At 35.9% G+C, this 17,248-nt stretch overlaps 1 non-coding gene across 1 annotated transcript; it reads left to right on the top strand.

The window, feature by feature from the left end:
• Nucleotides 1-209: 209 nt before the first annotated feature.
• LOC136201645 (small nucleolar RNA R71) lies at nt 210-316 on the top strand. The gene has a single exon (XR_010673991.1). It is a non-coding gene; the product is annotated as a small nucleolar RNA R71 (small nucleolar RNA).
• The last annotated feature ends 16,932 nt before the right edge of the window (nt 317-17,248 follow it).

Below are 17,248 nucleotides of genomic sequence, written 5' to 3'. Positions count from 1 at the left end.
ATGATGTGGTTGAGGATGATGGTTTCGCCACCGGTGTATGTCCACGTTCCGCGGGCCACACACTGCTGTTGATTGCCATTTCCTCCAAAAGTTCTCTTGCTTGGGCTGATGTCTTCTTCATAAATAGCCCTCCCGACATAGCATCTAATGAACCTCTAGTTGTAGGATTTAATCCATTGTAAAATGTTTGCATTAGAAGTTCAGCGGGTAATTGGTGGTGTGGGCATAAACGTTGAAGTTCTTTAAAACGCTCCCAAGTCTCATAAAGAGTCTCATTATCATTTTGAGAAAAAGACGTTAACTCTTTTATGACTCTTGCGGTTTTTGCTAAAGGAAAATATTTTGATAAAAAAGTTTGGGCTAATTGTTCCCAAGTTGCAAACGTTGCGCCTGGCATCGAAGTTAACCACTATTTGGCTTTATCCTTCAAAGTGAAAGGAAAAAGGCGAAGTTTGATTGCTTCGGCAGTCACATCTGGGATTTTAAAAGTGTCACAAATTTCAAGGAAATTTGTCAAATGGGTGTTAGGATTTTCGTTAGGTAACCCATAAAATGTTACATTATTTTGCAACATATTAAGCAAAGCGGGCTTAATTTCAAATTGGTTTGCGGTGATTCTGGGTCTAACGATACTATTGGTTACACCGGCCACACCTGGCCTAGCGTAATCCATAAGTGTTGGTGGATCTGCCATTTTTTCTGGCTCGGTATGTGTTTTTACTAGAGTCTTGTTTTTGTTTTTCTTGTTTTTCTTGTTCTTTCTAATGGTTTTTTCAATTTCTGGGTCTAATGGGTTTGGTGCAATGCCTGAACTTGGACAACTGCGTATGAACCTGAAATCGTACATGAACCGAAACTACCTTCAAAACAGAATTTGAAAAATAAATAAATTTGTAAATAAAAATTAATAAATTGCAAAAGTTAAAATAAGTATGTATAAACCTAGATTCGAAATAAAACACGAAAAAATCTAAAATTTTGTTAAAAATTTGGCGTTCCCCGGCAACAGCGCCAAAAACTTGTTGAGCGATTTCCGCAAGTGCACGGTATACGCATGTAGTAATAAAAGATATCGAACCCACATGGAACGCTTTTTAACTAAAACTTGTTTTAATCCAGTTTTATTCACGTCTTTAGGTTTAACTTAAGAAAATCGTTTAATTGATTGTATTGGTTTGGATTAATTAGGATTAGATGAGAATATTATATTGAATTTAGAGAACAATTCTGTCTTGAGATTTTGATTACAAGACAGACGCTTTCGTATTTGGAATAAATCAAAGGTATAAAACTTATTTTCATTAAGCAAAGAAAGCAACTATAACTTTGGTAAGATTATGAATATGAAATAACATAAGAATTTATGCAATTAAATGGCTTTGAACAGTAGGAATCTCTCTGGGTCGGAGCAGATTCCTACCTTAATCAAATTAGTATTTTATATCCGATAAGCCGCGATCACGATCATATCATCAGTAAAAACTAATTCTTTCAAGTGTTCAACAAAGTTTCTTTGTAAATATGATTGTGTAAAACGTTTTAATAAAAACATCAATTTATCATTTTGAAAATCATTTTGTCAAAACAATATCAAAATAACAACAGGAAGAATGTATTGAATAAAATAAATATATTATTAGTGAATTGTTAATCTTCACAAGTTAACAGAGAGGAAGAAACATGGATAACATTTTGACGAAATCTTTGAGATCCGGGTTGTCAATCTTTCCCTCAAACTCCGTAGGTTTGTCAGACCCTTTTGCGCTTCAGCCGTTAGTTCTTCTCGCTGAATCTTCGGAATAGAGACCGGTCGGTCCTCTACCAGAATGAAAACTTGTCTCTGATCAATCTTTGAAACTAAACTAATACTACTGTGTTTATAACTAATCTAATAACAACTTGTGTACATCAAGTTTGTTTATACAGAAATGAAATCTAACTTTCTGACTCTTTCTAAATCAGAAACTCAACATAATAACTCTCTGATTTCTCTAACTTTTCTAACTTAGCCAACAACATTGATTTCTGAAATGGATCACTCATTTATAGTTGGTGAAGGGTTGTAATTGAAGGGTCGTGTCCGCTGGTGAAGGGTCGCTTTTATCCAAACGAACAGACGCGTTTTTTGGATTTAAACATGTGAAAACTGTGCAGAATTCTTCGCTGTCTCAACTGAGATTCTGAAAATCTCAGTCGCGACAGGGGGCACAGAAGAAGGCTGAAAATTTCGATTTCCCGATGACTGGCATCAGCGTGTCGCGGCTGAGATTCTGAAAATCTCAGTCACGACAGGGGTATTCTTCAGCGATCGGCTGCTTCTTGTCTCCTTGAGTCGGTCTTCTGATTAATATGTATTTGTGGCTCGTAACTTAGGTTTTTCCCCCGTTTTTGCTCCGTTTTAGCTCTTATTTGGACTTAACCAAATAATTAAATACCTTGCATCAAAGAAGTAAATAAAGACGTAAAAGTACTCTAAATGAATATAATTAGCACGATTTCAATGTAAATTTAACGTATTTATATATGATATTTTAGGTATATTTTGGGCTTAATATCTATCCATGTTAGGAACTGGAATTCCTTAATAAATAATCCGTACCTACAAAACGGATTAGGAGCCTCAAATGAGTTAAACAAAAACAAGAGGCCAAATTTAAACAGATTATGAAAACGTTTGGTTTGCTCCCTTTTAGATTCTCTTGGTAGTGTTGGTCCCGTGTAATGTAATAGGATTAGTTCCAGGGGGGGTTAGGAACTAATGTAGATTTTTCGCTTAATTATGCTGACTTAATTTAACTCTTTAAATGACTTCACTTAGTTTTGGTCAGCAAGGTTGAGCGTGATGTAAGACAGCTTTAGTCAGAGGCTGACTAGAACTGTTTCACTTGTGAGTTCGGAAATAACACTTAAGGTCAGCTTCCAACTCAGCACTCTGATTACTCAGTGTCGGCTTATACAAATTATATACTGAGTAATTTAAGCAAGCAACACATACATATATCAAGAGAAGGGTTAGAGATTACTCAGCAGTCTTATCCTGGTTCGGCCTCACCGCCTACGTCCAGTCCCCAGAATCCTTCCGGGTTTTTTCAATCCACTACTGAGCTCTTTAAAGGTAGAGCACAAACCGTTTACAAAGCAATTGAGTATGCAAGAGTACCGTCCTCTATTCATCTACTCAATCCCACTGAGCGCTATAACACTCAGATTTTCTCTACCACTGAGTACTAAAACCGAGTACTCAGCTTCACTCTCTCAACCTTTACAATTGATACAAGATTGTTCTCTCTAAACAAAGAACACTTTAGATGAATACAAATTCACTCTAGACTTTTACACAGAGATTGGATTTGGGTGTAAGAACTTGCTTTTTCTAATCAGACAGCTTCTCTTTTGGATCTTTTAACTTAGTGAAGATCTTGCTTGTCTTTTTTTCTTTCTTTGTAATTTGGCAAAAAATCCAAGTGATGAACTTGTCCTTTTATAGCAAAATCTGAGGCTCCAATGATTTGAATTCGGACATATCCATTGAATTCAAACGGTCTTCTTGCGTCATTCATTGGCCAGCATACAGGTTTGCAGGCCAATCCTGTCGTCTGAATTTAGCAGGCGTCAGGCTTATCGGTTTCGTCTTCTAGCGTCAGGTTTCGTCTTCTAGCGCCAGGTTTGTCTTCTTGCCAAACGCCAGTTGATCCATGCGTCTCGAGAAGGTCTCTTGGTGTAATTTCGAGGCTTCTGAATTGATGCAGACCTGTGTCGGGCGTTTGTCTTTTAGTCAACGGATCATTGGTGATGTTCTGACGAACACTCAGCTTGACTTAATTGACGTTGCCTTTAAGATCACCTTTGACAAGGCTGAGTTATGTTTTACTCAGCTTCTTCGGTCAGCTTCGTCTTTAAGCGTTTGTTCTGAAGAAGACTTTTCTTCTATGATGCCGAGTCGTGTTCTACTCAGCTTCTGTGGCTCATGCTAACTTCCTTCTGTCTTACTTTTTTATTCCTGTTCTCATTTATTAATATACTCAACATTGAACAAACACATTAGTACAATTAAATCAAAGCACTTAAATTTAATTGTCTTAATTATGGGATTAACTTAAATAATTTTGTCAAATCAAAATCATGTGGAAAGGTGTTTCAACAAACTCCCCCATTTTGATGTTGGCAAAAGTATTTAATTATGGAACTCAGCATTGAAGTTCCCCATGATTGTTTTACCTTTTATTCTTCTGAAGTTACTCCCCCGTAAGGGTTGCATTTTTTGACTTAATCTAACTCTAAACCTTTAAAGATCTAATCGAATAAAATTAAGACATGCCTTTACTGACTTAGTTCAATTCTAGTCCTTCCAAGATCTAATTCAGATGAGCCTAAGGTCAGTTTTCAGAAGTGGGTCAATACTTGGAACATATAGTTATTACTCAGTGTCAAATTAGGTATCAGAGTTTTATGCTGAGTATTATTTTACTTGTATATTCCTTATGTTCACAAGTTTTAATTTGTTGTTCAATGGATAGTTAAGTATGACAGATCAGCATATAAGCACAATAAGTAAGCATCGCATATATGAGTCAGTTTGGATAAAAGATGCTTATAAATAATATTACTTAGCTTAACAAGAACATGCCATACAATATAAGTTACAAGCAAAGACTATATAGACTATTGCTAGCACTATTTCTTGGGTTTGGTTTGGGCAGTTCGTTGTTTCTGAGTGTGGGTGCTTGGGACAGCAGAAATTGAACCATGCTTCTGCTGAGTTCAGGCAGCTGGCTGTTTAGACTTATCTTTCTCCCCCGGATTCTGCTGAGTTCCAGCAGCTTGCTTCATTTGATCTTTCTCCCCCGTTTTGCCAGCATCTTAAGAGGGAGGAGGAGGATAGAAAGTTTCTTATTGAACAACACGAGTTAGTCTCGAGGAATACTGTTGTAATTGACTCGTACTCTCCCTTAGACCAGTAAAGACCTGCATGCCATCGGCCATACTTGAGGCGGGGATTTTTATGTTGGCACTGAGCATACTGAGTAGATACTCTTGAGATTTCCTAATCCAAGTAATTGATTCTGTCATCCTGGCATAGGATTGATGGTACATCCTGAGCAGCACAGTGTCATAGGACTGACGTTGAAGATTTGTGTGTCGGACATGCGCAAGGGTGGACTGAGTGCACTGTAGAATCTCATTGGTCTTGACCTGGTCAGTGTCCATTTCCTCTTTGCTCAAGTTGAGTAGGCGAATGGCTTCACCAATCTGTTCGATGGAGCACTAAGAAGAGGAGGAGATAAGGTCACGAGCTCCAGTCAACTCAGAGGTCAGATGGGAGAATAGATGATTGACCTCAGCAGAGGTTGCATATGTTGAGTTTGCAGCTGATAAGGTATTGAGTTGACCTTGGATGGCGTTCATGTGATTCACCATCATCAGCTGGAGTTCAGCCAACTTCACTATAGACTCTTGCTTTGGCTATTGAGAAACGAAAGATGTCATGACACTCATCAGTTCTTTAAGACCCTTAAGTTCGGTCAGAAGTTGAGTGACAGAGGATATTTGGGTTGGCTCAGCAGAAACGGACCCAGCAGCATCGGCGTGAGTTTGATGAATATCCTGAAGTAGAGCTTGAGTTGAGTCAATGATTTTCCTTCCAAACTCAGAGGCATTCAGGTAGATGTAAGAATCATCAGTGTTAAGCTCAGGGGCTGGAATATTGTCAGCACCGGGTGGAGGAGGTGTTTGGTGCTGCTCAGAAGTGGAGGTGCCAGCTTGGTCAGCAGCTGCACTTTTATTCAGGTCAGCAGCTGGTGCTGACTGGTTTTTGTTCTGCTTAGTAGGAGTGGAAATAGGTTGATCAGTAGAGATATTAACCTGCTCAGAGTCAGTCTGAGGCTGAGTAAAAGTAGGAGGTTGAGGTAATTCAGAACTGGCTTGAGCAGGAGTTTCCTTTGCTAACTCGTTGGGTTGAGCAGCATGGACTTCGAGCACTTGCTCAGTGGAAGGATGAGCAGAAGTGTCGGCAGAAATTGGACCCTTAGTGAGTGTTGGGTCGGCTTGTTCCTCAGCTTGAGAAATAGAGGCTTGTTTTTCCTTGATTTGGTCTGGAGTTGGCTCAGTGACGTTGGTGAAGAACTGGAACTGAATCCCGGTCCAGTCTGTGATTGGATCTCTAAGCGGGGAGTCATCAAACAAATCGATGATGTTGGGTTTTTGGGCTTTGCGTTTGAACCGCTTGTCCGTACTGACCTTGTTGGTTTGAGGTGAGGGATCAGCACCAATAGAATCAAGGGACTCAGAAGAAGAATTGAGTCCAAGGTCAGTATCAAGGCCTTCCACAACCTTGTCCTTCACTGGTGACTCAGCGGAGTTCTCAGCTTGCTCGGCATCAACTAGTTTACTTTGCTCAGCATGACCCATCTCGTCAGCTTGAGGCTGACCCTCAGTATCACCCAGTTCTTCCTCCTGATCATAGGAAGTTTTCTCCAATTCAATTTCTTGACTCTGCACGAAGTGTGATTCCTTTGTAATCATGAAGTCAAGTGGGTTAGCTTCGATCGGCTTCAACCCAGAAGTTTTCTTCCTCTTTAAAGGCTGGTCAGGGGTTTCCTCACTTTCTTCCTCAGGCTCAACTTGCCTTTTGTGTTTCTCAACTGACTTAGGTTCCCCTTGAGTTTGCTCAGCAAGAGCAGCCTTCTTCGCACTGGATATTATCCTAAGCTTCTTCGGAGCTAAGTTGATGTCTTTGGTAGAGGATTGGTCAGCTTTCCTCTTTTTATCCTGCCTAGTGCGCTCAGCAGGTTCCCTTTCAACCATAACCTTCTTCCATTTCTTTGTTAGCGCATCCTGTGCAGCTTCAACCATATTATCCCCTTCAACCATATTATCCCCTTCTATATCTTCCTCAGTGGGATCTTCTTCAACCATAGCCCCTTTTCCTTTCTTTGGTTTTATCGGTTGGTTGTAAGCTAAGCCGAACAGTACTGCTGCGGTGATTTCCGTACCCGAAATCTCAATTTCCTCTACCATACTGACCTTGTGATCCTGCAGTATTTTTGTGATGAGAGAACCCATCCTGAATGTCCCAGTACTGCGTTGGAAGGCACCGATGAGAAAAACGGGCATATTGAGCGGCTTGTAGTTCAGCATGTGCCAGATAAAGCACTGCTCAAAATTTGAAGCCGAGGAGGACGCGTTGATCTTGGGGAACAGGAAGTTGGTCAGTATATAATGGGCCATCTTCTGAGGCTGACCCATGCAGGTACTAGAAATCTCTCCTTTGTGGTTCTTTGGTTTACAGAACTCAACAGGGTAGTCAATGCGCGTGTAGTCGTTTGTGCACCTGAGTTCTAATCCTTTGGCCGTCAGCTTTAACAGTTTAGCGAGATAGGACGGAGTGATGGTGATGTCCTTGTTTTTTACCTTGGTGACTAAGTGGTCAACATCATCTTCGGCAACTCTGAGGTTCGTGTAGAATTCCCTCACTAACTGTGGATAAGTGGTTCCAGGGAGAGAGAAGAGTTCGGTCCAGCCGTTTTTGGAGATCCATTCGCAAAAAGGTTTCTCAGCTTCTATGAATCCTTTGGAGAACCAACGGGATCGGAAGATTTTGAGATTTTTGACGTTTTTGTAAACAGGGAGGAAAACCTTTTCCTTAGGTAGCTTGTTCTTTTTCTCCTTCTTCTTTCAAGATGGACTTGCTTGGTCAGCTTGAGGGTTTTTATGAGTCACGCTGACCTTAGGAATAGATTGGTCATGCTGACCATGTTCCTGAGACTCAATGGAAGTCTCTTGATATTCCTGCTCAGCAGGAGACGGAGGGTTCAGATCGGAGCGATTGTCGTCGTATTCTTGGCCGGAATGGTTCTGGGAATCGCTGGACATGGTGTTCTTGAGAAGTGCAAAAGATTTTTGGGAATTTAGAGAGATAGAAATCGAATGCCAAAGTTTTCAAGTGTAAATAGAAGTTATTGGGAAATCGTCCACTATTTATAGTCGTTTTGAGTTGTTCTGATAGGTCAGAATGGCGGTTTCATCTCGAGTTGATCAAACGACAGTTATTTCTGGCATTAATGACACATTCGGCTCATGGTTTTCTAATTATTGTGTTTACGTCATCGTAGGTGGCTACTTAAATGCGCGTGCTAGCATTAATTGTGCAAGTGGCTATACTCAGTATCTAGAATACTAAACGTTTTGGAGTTTTGAGTGCTCAGTTTTACGTAGAAGGGATTTTAGCATGCTTAGTAACTTAGCTCATAGTAATCACTCAGTATGTATGTCTACTTAGCATAAGGTGATTTTATATCATTCATGTTAGCTCTGTTGGGGTTTAGTGTCCTATAGACAATTGTTCTAGGATACAAACTTAATGTAAATGAATTGTTCTTTATATCATTTGTTTAATGAGATATATGTTTTATAACTATATAAAGGCAATCCCTTTTAAGCACTAAATAAAGTCTAATAAAAGGAAATCCGTAAGTTTATTTAAAGTGATTATAAAGTGTTCATACAAGCATGAAGTGAGACAAAACTTTATAGTAAACTGATAAACTTAAAACCACCCCAAGTCAAGTGATATGTTTGGGATTGACATATCACTGTTGAGACTTGTATGTAACAATGTCTTCTGTCCGATAGAAAGCTGATCTCACAAGCTTCATCTATACAGATATCTGGACAGTTACATAGATCTGATGAAACGTTGTTCATTAGGATTGGGGATCCGATTTGAGATAACAGGATGGGTAGATTCATCCTTGTCACCTGTTCATCTCATTGGTATTAATAGGTATAACTAATCCTCAGACTCAAAGGAATATTAATTGGTATTCTGGATTACGGAATGTGATGCTTTGACTCTGGTGTAACACGATCCTTAACAGAGATGACTCTAGGGTGTGAACAGTAGACGTTGGGTATCACAGGAAGTAATTGCGGAGTCGTTATATATTGGATTGAGCATTTATCACTCCCGATAAATGGGAGATACATCCATGGATCGCTTGTGGAAGACTCGACTCTAAATCCTTGCAAGGTGATAGCTTAAGAGTAAGAAATACAGATTTCACTTAACCTATCTTTTTGAGTTGACTCGGCTTGTACAAGTAAAACGAGCGTCTCGCTATATGTGACTTGACATCACCCATAGTCATAAGATTCAGTTCAAGGATGTAGTTGATAAAGGATCGAATTATACTGTAACTAATACGGAAAGGTTAACGACAGAATCAACCTGTCTTCTTATAGCTCTGGGGGAATGATTACGGACTTGCTAATCACATACTCTGTACATCATTCCGTTATGCAAAGATTAAATATAATTCTTTAAAAATTAATTTAATAACGTTGCATACGGCTAGAAGCAATAAGAACCTAATGGATCATACATAAGACTTGGAACCTAAAAGAGAGATAGATGTTAATTAATTGATAGAAGCCCAATTGAGCCCAATAAGGCCCATGGACATAAGGGGGTCGAAATTCATGTAGTGACATACATGAATAATTAATTTGATTTTGTTAATCCTAATTAGATTAGGAATATGAATTAAATTAATTAAGAGATAATTAAGTTAGGAGTTTTAATTAGATTAATATACTCCTATTATTATCCAATGAGGTTATTATTATTATCCTTAATATATTAGATATATAGTGAGATAATAATTAGGAATTCTATTCCGAATGGAATTCCTATTCAGTAACCTAATTCTATCTAACTAGGGATTAGATACAAGAGATTATAAATACCCCTTCCTTGAGATTTTCGAAACCCAAGTAAGCCATACCCTACTTGTGATTTTCGAAATTCACCTAGTCTAAGAGAGAGAAAATTCGACACCCCTAGTTCGAGGACGAGATTTCTCTACGGCTTCGTTTGATCAATTGATTTTCATCTATTTCTTTTATCCTTGATCTTGTGTTGATTAGTTAGAGGCAATCTACTTTGGTTGCTATTCAATGGTTGATACTAAATTAATCTTCCCGTGTTTTATTTCGTGTTTGGGAACTCGAAGAAGAAAAACAAACAAAAGGGAGAAATTCGTTTTACTACTCCTACATCAGGTCAGTTCACGATTTCGCGGATTTCCGAAGATTGAACCGTCGGATCGTCACGAATGTTGGACAGGAGCTTCTAGACATATTCTTCCACGTTTCCACCGAAGGGATTGTCGTTTGGACGTCTGGAAGGTCTGTTTCGGATAGGGGAAGATTGGTAGACAGTTTCTATCTCTTTTGAAGTTGTGGGCACTTCGTTTGCGACGGTAGATAGAACTTATAAAAATGTATTTCTTCTTATCCTTCTTTATATGAAATAACGGTTAACGGATCTTGTGGTTAAATGGAAATAGGTTAAAAAATTTATATTTCCGCTGCTATACCTTAGCCTAATTTCCAACATTGGTATCAGAGCCATCGTTAAATCCATTATTTCATATATGAAAATTTAGAAGTTTTTCAATAGGATTGAATAAATATTTATAGTTAGGATTAATTAATAACTTGTTTTGATTAATTGATTCTAAAGATAAATAAGTTTTAATTAATTGTTAATTAAAAGAGATTATGCGTATGTTCCTAATTATTTTGGTTGATAATCATTATAACGAAATCTATTAGTTTTATAGTTAGATTGATAAAATCAGTTTTATTAATTCTAAAGATAAAACGGAAATCTATAGTAGTTTTTCCTATTTTCTGAAAATCGTTTTAAAACTGTTTTAGAACTGATATATATATATTTAAAATCGTTTTTATATTTAAATATATATGTTTTAGAAATTGATAGTTTTCTGTTTTGATTATCGAATGAAAAATTCGTTTAAAAATTTGTTTTACCAATTTGTAAATCAAAATGTTAAATGAATTAAAATCAAAATAATTGGGACGTGCATAATTAAAGTTTTGTATAGTTATATTAATCTAAAGATTAATATAAAAGATACGAAACTATTAGAAGTAAAATTGGATGAAAGTTAATTTGATATGTTAATGTGATTAACATAAATATTACATAAGATAGTTATGTAATCAACCAATTAAATTTATTTAATTGAGTCGATGCATGTTTGGAGTTATGGACATATTTGGACCCTTTTTAGTCTTTTGGTATTTTTGAAATAGAACCTGCGAGTCCTGCCTTTCTACTATCTATTGTAATTTCTCCTCTCATCTGATTTCTTTCAATTCAATTGAAGTTTTCTTTAGTAGTATAGAAATTAATATGTAATTTCAAAGCGCCATTGAGAAGACGGAGGACCTAAAGAGAAATATGTAATAGTTAGTATTTCCTTAGGTTTGCCCTTTTATTCCGTCTCTGGCTCGACGGAATAATTTAGATGATATGTCCATAACGCCAATGTATGTGAATGTATGTGTCTGATGTATGCTAAAGCAAATCAAGACTAAGTTAGATTATGAGACCTAAAATAAAATCCCTCATTAAAAAGTTAAGTAAATAAACAAGTTATTAAAATCGGTTGCCCCTCCCTAATATTATAATTCAGCCGGCAGTGCTGAGGGCCTTTGGGTTGTTGAGTAAACTCAAGCTCGGGGTCCTTTCGGTAACACCTGAATTATCGAAAATCATTTTTCATGAATATGGGGTAATACTTAAATTAGATTATGATAATTGGATGAGTAAACTCATGTTGTCATAAACTAATGGGCAAGACGGTTGGGATTAATATGAATATCATATTAGTTACTAATGTGGTTAGTAACCCAATAACCTAGGAATCACATTAAAGATGTGATTGATTACATGAATCTACCTAATGAATGAGACTAGCTTGTTGAGTAAACTCAAGGCGAAATCTCATGAGTTAGGATCCTAGCTCACTAAAGGATTTGTGAAATTCTTCGAATTAATATGGAGGGCTATTAATTTGGCAAAATAGTGGGAGCAATCTAAAATAAACTAAAAGGCCTATAATTTTAGATTGATGTACTTTAAGCAAATGAATGACATACGTTTACTCTTTCTCACTCTCAGGTTTAATTAAACTCACTCTTATAATCATGACTAAAACCAATCTGCAAAACATTCTTACGGATAACAAATTGAATGGTTCAAACTTCACCGACTGGTTTCGTAACCTCAAAATTGTTTTGAAGTTCGATAAAATAGGGTATGTACTTGATACATCGATACCCCCTCTCCCTGCTGATGATGCTCCCATTGAGGAAATTGATGCTTACCAGAAGCATAAGGCTGATGATGATCATGCCGGATGCATCATACTTGCATCGATGACACCGGAATTATAAAGGCAATATGAGGAAATGGATGCCTATTCCATCATCATGCACCTAAAGGAATTGTTTGGGAAACAAACCAGGTGCGAACGCTACGAGATATCCAAGTTGCTATATCGTAGTAGGATGCAAGAGGGCACATCTGTCATGACACATTGTGTCAAGATGATTTGCTACATTACCAAACTTTCTAGTATTGGATTTGCGATGGATAACGAATTAAGTATAGACTTAATTCTTCAATCCCTCCCATAAAGTTATTCACAGTTCATTATGAACTATCAGATGAATGACTTGCAAACCTCTCTTGAAGAGCTTGCAAATATGCTCAAGTCAGTTGAGCCCAATATGAAGAAGACAAAGCCATACCGGCTCTTGTCATTGAGGGATCAAAGAAAAGGAAAGGGAGCTATCCCAGTCCTAATTATCCCAAGAAAGGTAAGAAAGCCGTGCCCTACAAAGCTAAGGGAAAGGAAGTGAAGAAGCTCAAAGGAGAGTGCCACTTCTGTGGTAAAGACGGGCATTGGAAGAGGAACTGCAAGGAGTACCTAGCCTCCCTCAAGAAGGGAAATGGCGGTGCTTCAACATCTGGTATGTTTTATATTGAAATAAATACAGTTTCACTGTCTGAATTTTGGGTATTTGTTAAGCCCAAAATATACCTAAAATATCATTAATATTTACATCAGTTTTGCTTCGAATTCGTGCTATTTATACCTGTTTAGAATACTTTTACTTTCGAATATGTTTCTTTCTTGCAAGGTACGTAAATATTTGGTAAAAATCCAAATAGGAACGAAAAGAGCTCAAAAACAGAATAAAAACCTTACAAAAGGAGTCAAAAACGACGAAGATCAAATTACACCTAAACAAGGACAAAGACGAAGTCAGAAACAGAAGAAAATGTCAATTCTCGGTTGAGAATCCAAATTCTCGGTAGAGAATTTTGGGGCCGCGACCGAGAATCCCAAATTCTCGGTCGCGACAAGCGTCAACCAGCAGCTTCTCCCTTTCGTCTGAAGGCTGAAAAATAACCTCCCCATTCTCGGCCGAGAATTTCCATTCTCGGTAAGAACAGAAATTCTGCCAAGCACAACAAACACATGTTTAAAATTCAAGAAACGCGTTCGTTCGGGTGGATAGAAACGACCCTCCACAGCGGACACGACCCTCCACAGCGGACACGACACTTCAATCACGACTCTTCAACATCTATAAATAAAGTATTGATTTGAGAGTTGAAGGATAATGAGAGAGTTAGAAGAGAATATTAGTGCAGAGTTTATGCAGAAACTCTGACTCAGAAATGAGTCAGAGATTAGAAGTTCGATTCTGTAAAAAGCAATATGGTGTACACACATTGTTTATTCAATAATAACAAATTCAGTAGCGTTTAGACATTGTTCCAATTTAGTTTTCATTTTGGTAGTAGACCGACCAAGTCGCTATTACGAAGATTCAACGAGAAGATTGAGTAGAGGATCCGCCCCTGAGCCTGACAAACTCTAACGAAACCCAAGGAAAGGATTGACAACCCGTTCACTTGCAAGTCGTCGAATGTTTCCATGCTCCATGTTCTCTGTAAACTTGTATCAATTTATATTTCATCTAATAAAGTTCGTTCTATTCGATAGATTTTTATGCAGCACTTTGGTAAAGGATCCGAAGTGGATTAATGCTGGTGTTTTCATTAAAACGTATTTAATTCAAAATATTTACAAGGAAACTTTGTTGAACACTTAGGCAAATTATTATCTCGGAAGAGTTTTAATTTGATTAAGGGCAATTATCCCGGATAAGGGTTTTGTCATGTTCAAATCCTAATAATTAGAGGTTCCATCATTTATTTCATCTTTATAATTCATACAAAGTTTAAAGTTGTTTTCTTTGCTTAATGCAAACAAATACATTTGTTTACTTTTCTAAAAAGTACTAAACGTTCCTGTCTTGCAAATTCATTCTTAAGTCAGAATATTTTCTAACATCTCCATACTCTAATCTAATTCTTATTCTAGCAATTTCAAAACCAAAACCGATTAAACGATTTTCCATATTATAAACCTTAAAAGTAAATTTAACCGATTCAAAATAAGTTTTTGTTAAAAAGCGTTCCCTGTGGGATCGATATCTTTTATTACTACAAGCGTATACCGTGCACTTGCGAAAATCGTTCAACAAGTTTTTGGCGCCGTTGCCGGGGAATGCCAAATCTTTAACAAAAATTTATGTTTTTCGTGTTTTATTTCGAACCTTGGTTTATAATATATTTATTTTATAGTTTTTATTATTTATTGAGGATGGTCACTAGGACTAAATCCTCGTTGTTATTTAACATTTGCAATCAGATGTTTGCAGATAAAAAATCAAAGTTTTTTTCAAAGATAAACTGGAGATTTGATCATCAATACAAATTCACAGAAGAAGTCTACAGGAAAGAAATCCAGCATGCAGATACATCAGAAGGGAATGGAAATTTTTCAAGAAAATTGCATATCGGGTTCCGCAACTGCAGTATCAGGAACAAGACAGATAATTTTTCCCAGAAAAAAAAATCTTCCCAAACACCTTTACCTCTTTTCTATACACTTAGTCCTTCACCAAAACATCATATCTCTTTGTTAAGAAGATATCAATTCCTACACTAAACCCAAATAATTTCCCTTTTTTATCATTTCCTTACAAACACCTACATTTATCTCTCTATGAAATAGCTAATCAAAGAAAGATATATCAGAAGGAGGATGAAATTACCTTATCCGCCAGGAAGGAGTTGTATACTTTTAATATAGTTTTCAAAGTTTCGGTTCATGTGCGTAGTTTTTTTTGTTCGAGGCCTAAATTAGAAGTTCGGGCATTTAACCGAAATCACTAGATCCTTAAATTGAGAAAACGCTAAAAAAAAGAAAGCGCTTAAAAAATGTTAAAAAATAAAGAAAAAAATATATACAATAATAATTTAAAGTTGGGGGTATAGTTCTACTTTTTTATTCCCACTTGAAATTATTTCCAGGTAAGTTAAAATGGACAATTCCATATTTAGTTGATAAAAATATTTTGAATAAGAATGAGCTCCAATTCAAGCAATTGAATTTGCGAACAAGTTCTTTGAAAATTAATTCTCTTAGTTTTTACATTTAGATTTTCGTACTTCTTATCTCTTGTTCATAATTTTTATGTTTATTTGTTTTTAGTATAATTTATTTTTGTTTTATTTTTTCAATTTAATTTGTGTATAAACAAGTTTTATCCAAAAAAAAATTCTTTAAAGTCATGTTTCTAAATGTTTTGCAAAAAAAAAATTTATTTCTGAACTTACTGAGAATGTGAATTCTCAGTTGAGAATCTTACTTTCTCTGCCTTGAAAATTTCTGAACTTACTGAGAATATGAATTCTCAGTAGAGAATTCAGGATTTCCAAGGAAAGGAAGAGAAAAAAAATTTCTGAACTTACTGAGAATCGAAATTCTCGGTAACTTCAGCGAGATTGAAAAAAAAAACAAAATTCGCGACCGAGAATCGTCATTCACGGTCGCGACACGGGCTGTATCAGACCTGTATCTCTTCTTTCTTCTTCAGTTCATGCACCATTGCTGAATATTTTGAAAAATTAAGATTCTTCATGTTCAAATGGTGTGAATTTACACCTTTTTAATCCCAACATACACCTTGATTTGTCCTGGGTTGATTATAAATAATTGGAAAAGATCAGATTTTTGTTACTTACATTTTCTATTCATCTCTATCTGACAAAATCTGATTTCTTCTCAGTTATCACACATTTAAAAAAACAAAGTTACAGAAACTTTTTCTTCTTTTCAAAACCACAAACAGAAATATTAATTCTTCCTAACATCATTATAAATAATTAGAGAAGATCAGATTTCTATACTTTTCATCTCTTTCAGACAAAATCTGATATTTTTCTCCAATTATTCAACCTTTCAAAAAGTTATAGAAACTTTTTCTTCCTTTAAAAACAATGATTTCCAAGCATAAATCTTCCATGAAGATTACTGCTGCACGCAGCAAGCGTCCTGATATATCAGAATGCTACAGTGGACCATTTCCCATTTACACATATAATGAAGAATGAAGATATAATAAAATTATTTGTTGTATATAGTTTGTATATAGGTTTGTTTTGTGTCTGTTCTTTCTGTAACTTGTATATATGTCTTCTAATTTTAATAACACTATCAAGTTTAATTCTTTGATTCTTTTTGCTTAAACATACGTTAACCATACAAGTTATACGAATACATCTGAATCTAAGTTTACATGAAATAGTTTAACTTTTAACATGAATCTGTAATTATTTTTAATGACTCTGTATTCATTTCAGAAATGTTTCTAAACATCTGACTTTTCATATATATTACATACTAAAACAGTATAATCATTAATAACCATTAAAACAAGTTCATGAACATACATTTTATATGATAATTCTAAGTTTTGTTCTGTACATATGTTTTTAAATTTTGATAGCATATCAAGTTTGATTCTTTGTTTATTTTTTATTAGTAAATGTTATCTGTGCAAGTTATTAGAATGAATCTATATATATGTTCATATGGAACAATATAACCTTCACCATAAATGTGTATATGATGTTAACATGAATCTGTCTATCATTCCATTAATCTGAAGCATTCAGATTTGCCTAAACGTTCCTTGTTCATTTATGTTCTTGTTCATTTGTGAATAAGTGATTAATAATTTGATTTGTTTAATTATTCATTTGTTTGTTTTTGTATATAGGATCATTTTTAATTTTTCTTGTACATATGTTAATTTTCATTCATACAAATATGTGTTATGCAATAAGAATTCAAATTCATTTCATACTTTAATCTTCTGTTCTGGTTGATGTCTGTTAAAATTTATAAACTATTTGCAAATGAATCTGTTCATATATATCTTCAATGCTAATAAGTTATAATCATTATTAACTATTGAACATAATACTAAATTTTCATTTTCATGCAATCATTGA

The sequence above is a fragment of the Euphorbia lathyris genome, chromosome 7 (assembly GCF_963576675.1).
Source record: "Euphorbia lathyris chromosome 7, ddEupLath1.1, whole genome shotgun sequence".
NCBI classification, from domain to species: Eukaryota; Viridiplantae; Streptophyta; class Magnoliopsida; order Malpighiales; family Euphorbiaceae; genus Euphorbia; species Euphorbia lathyris.
This window is presented reverse-complemented; position numbering and strand designations above follow the sequence as displayed.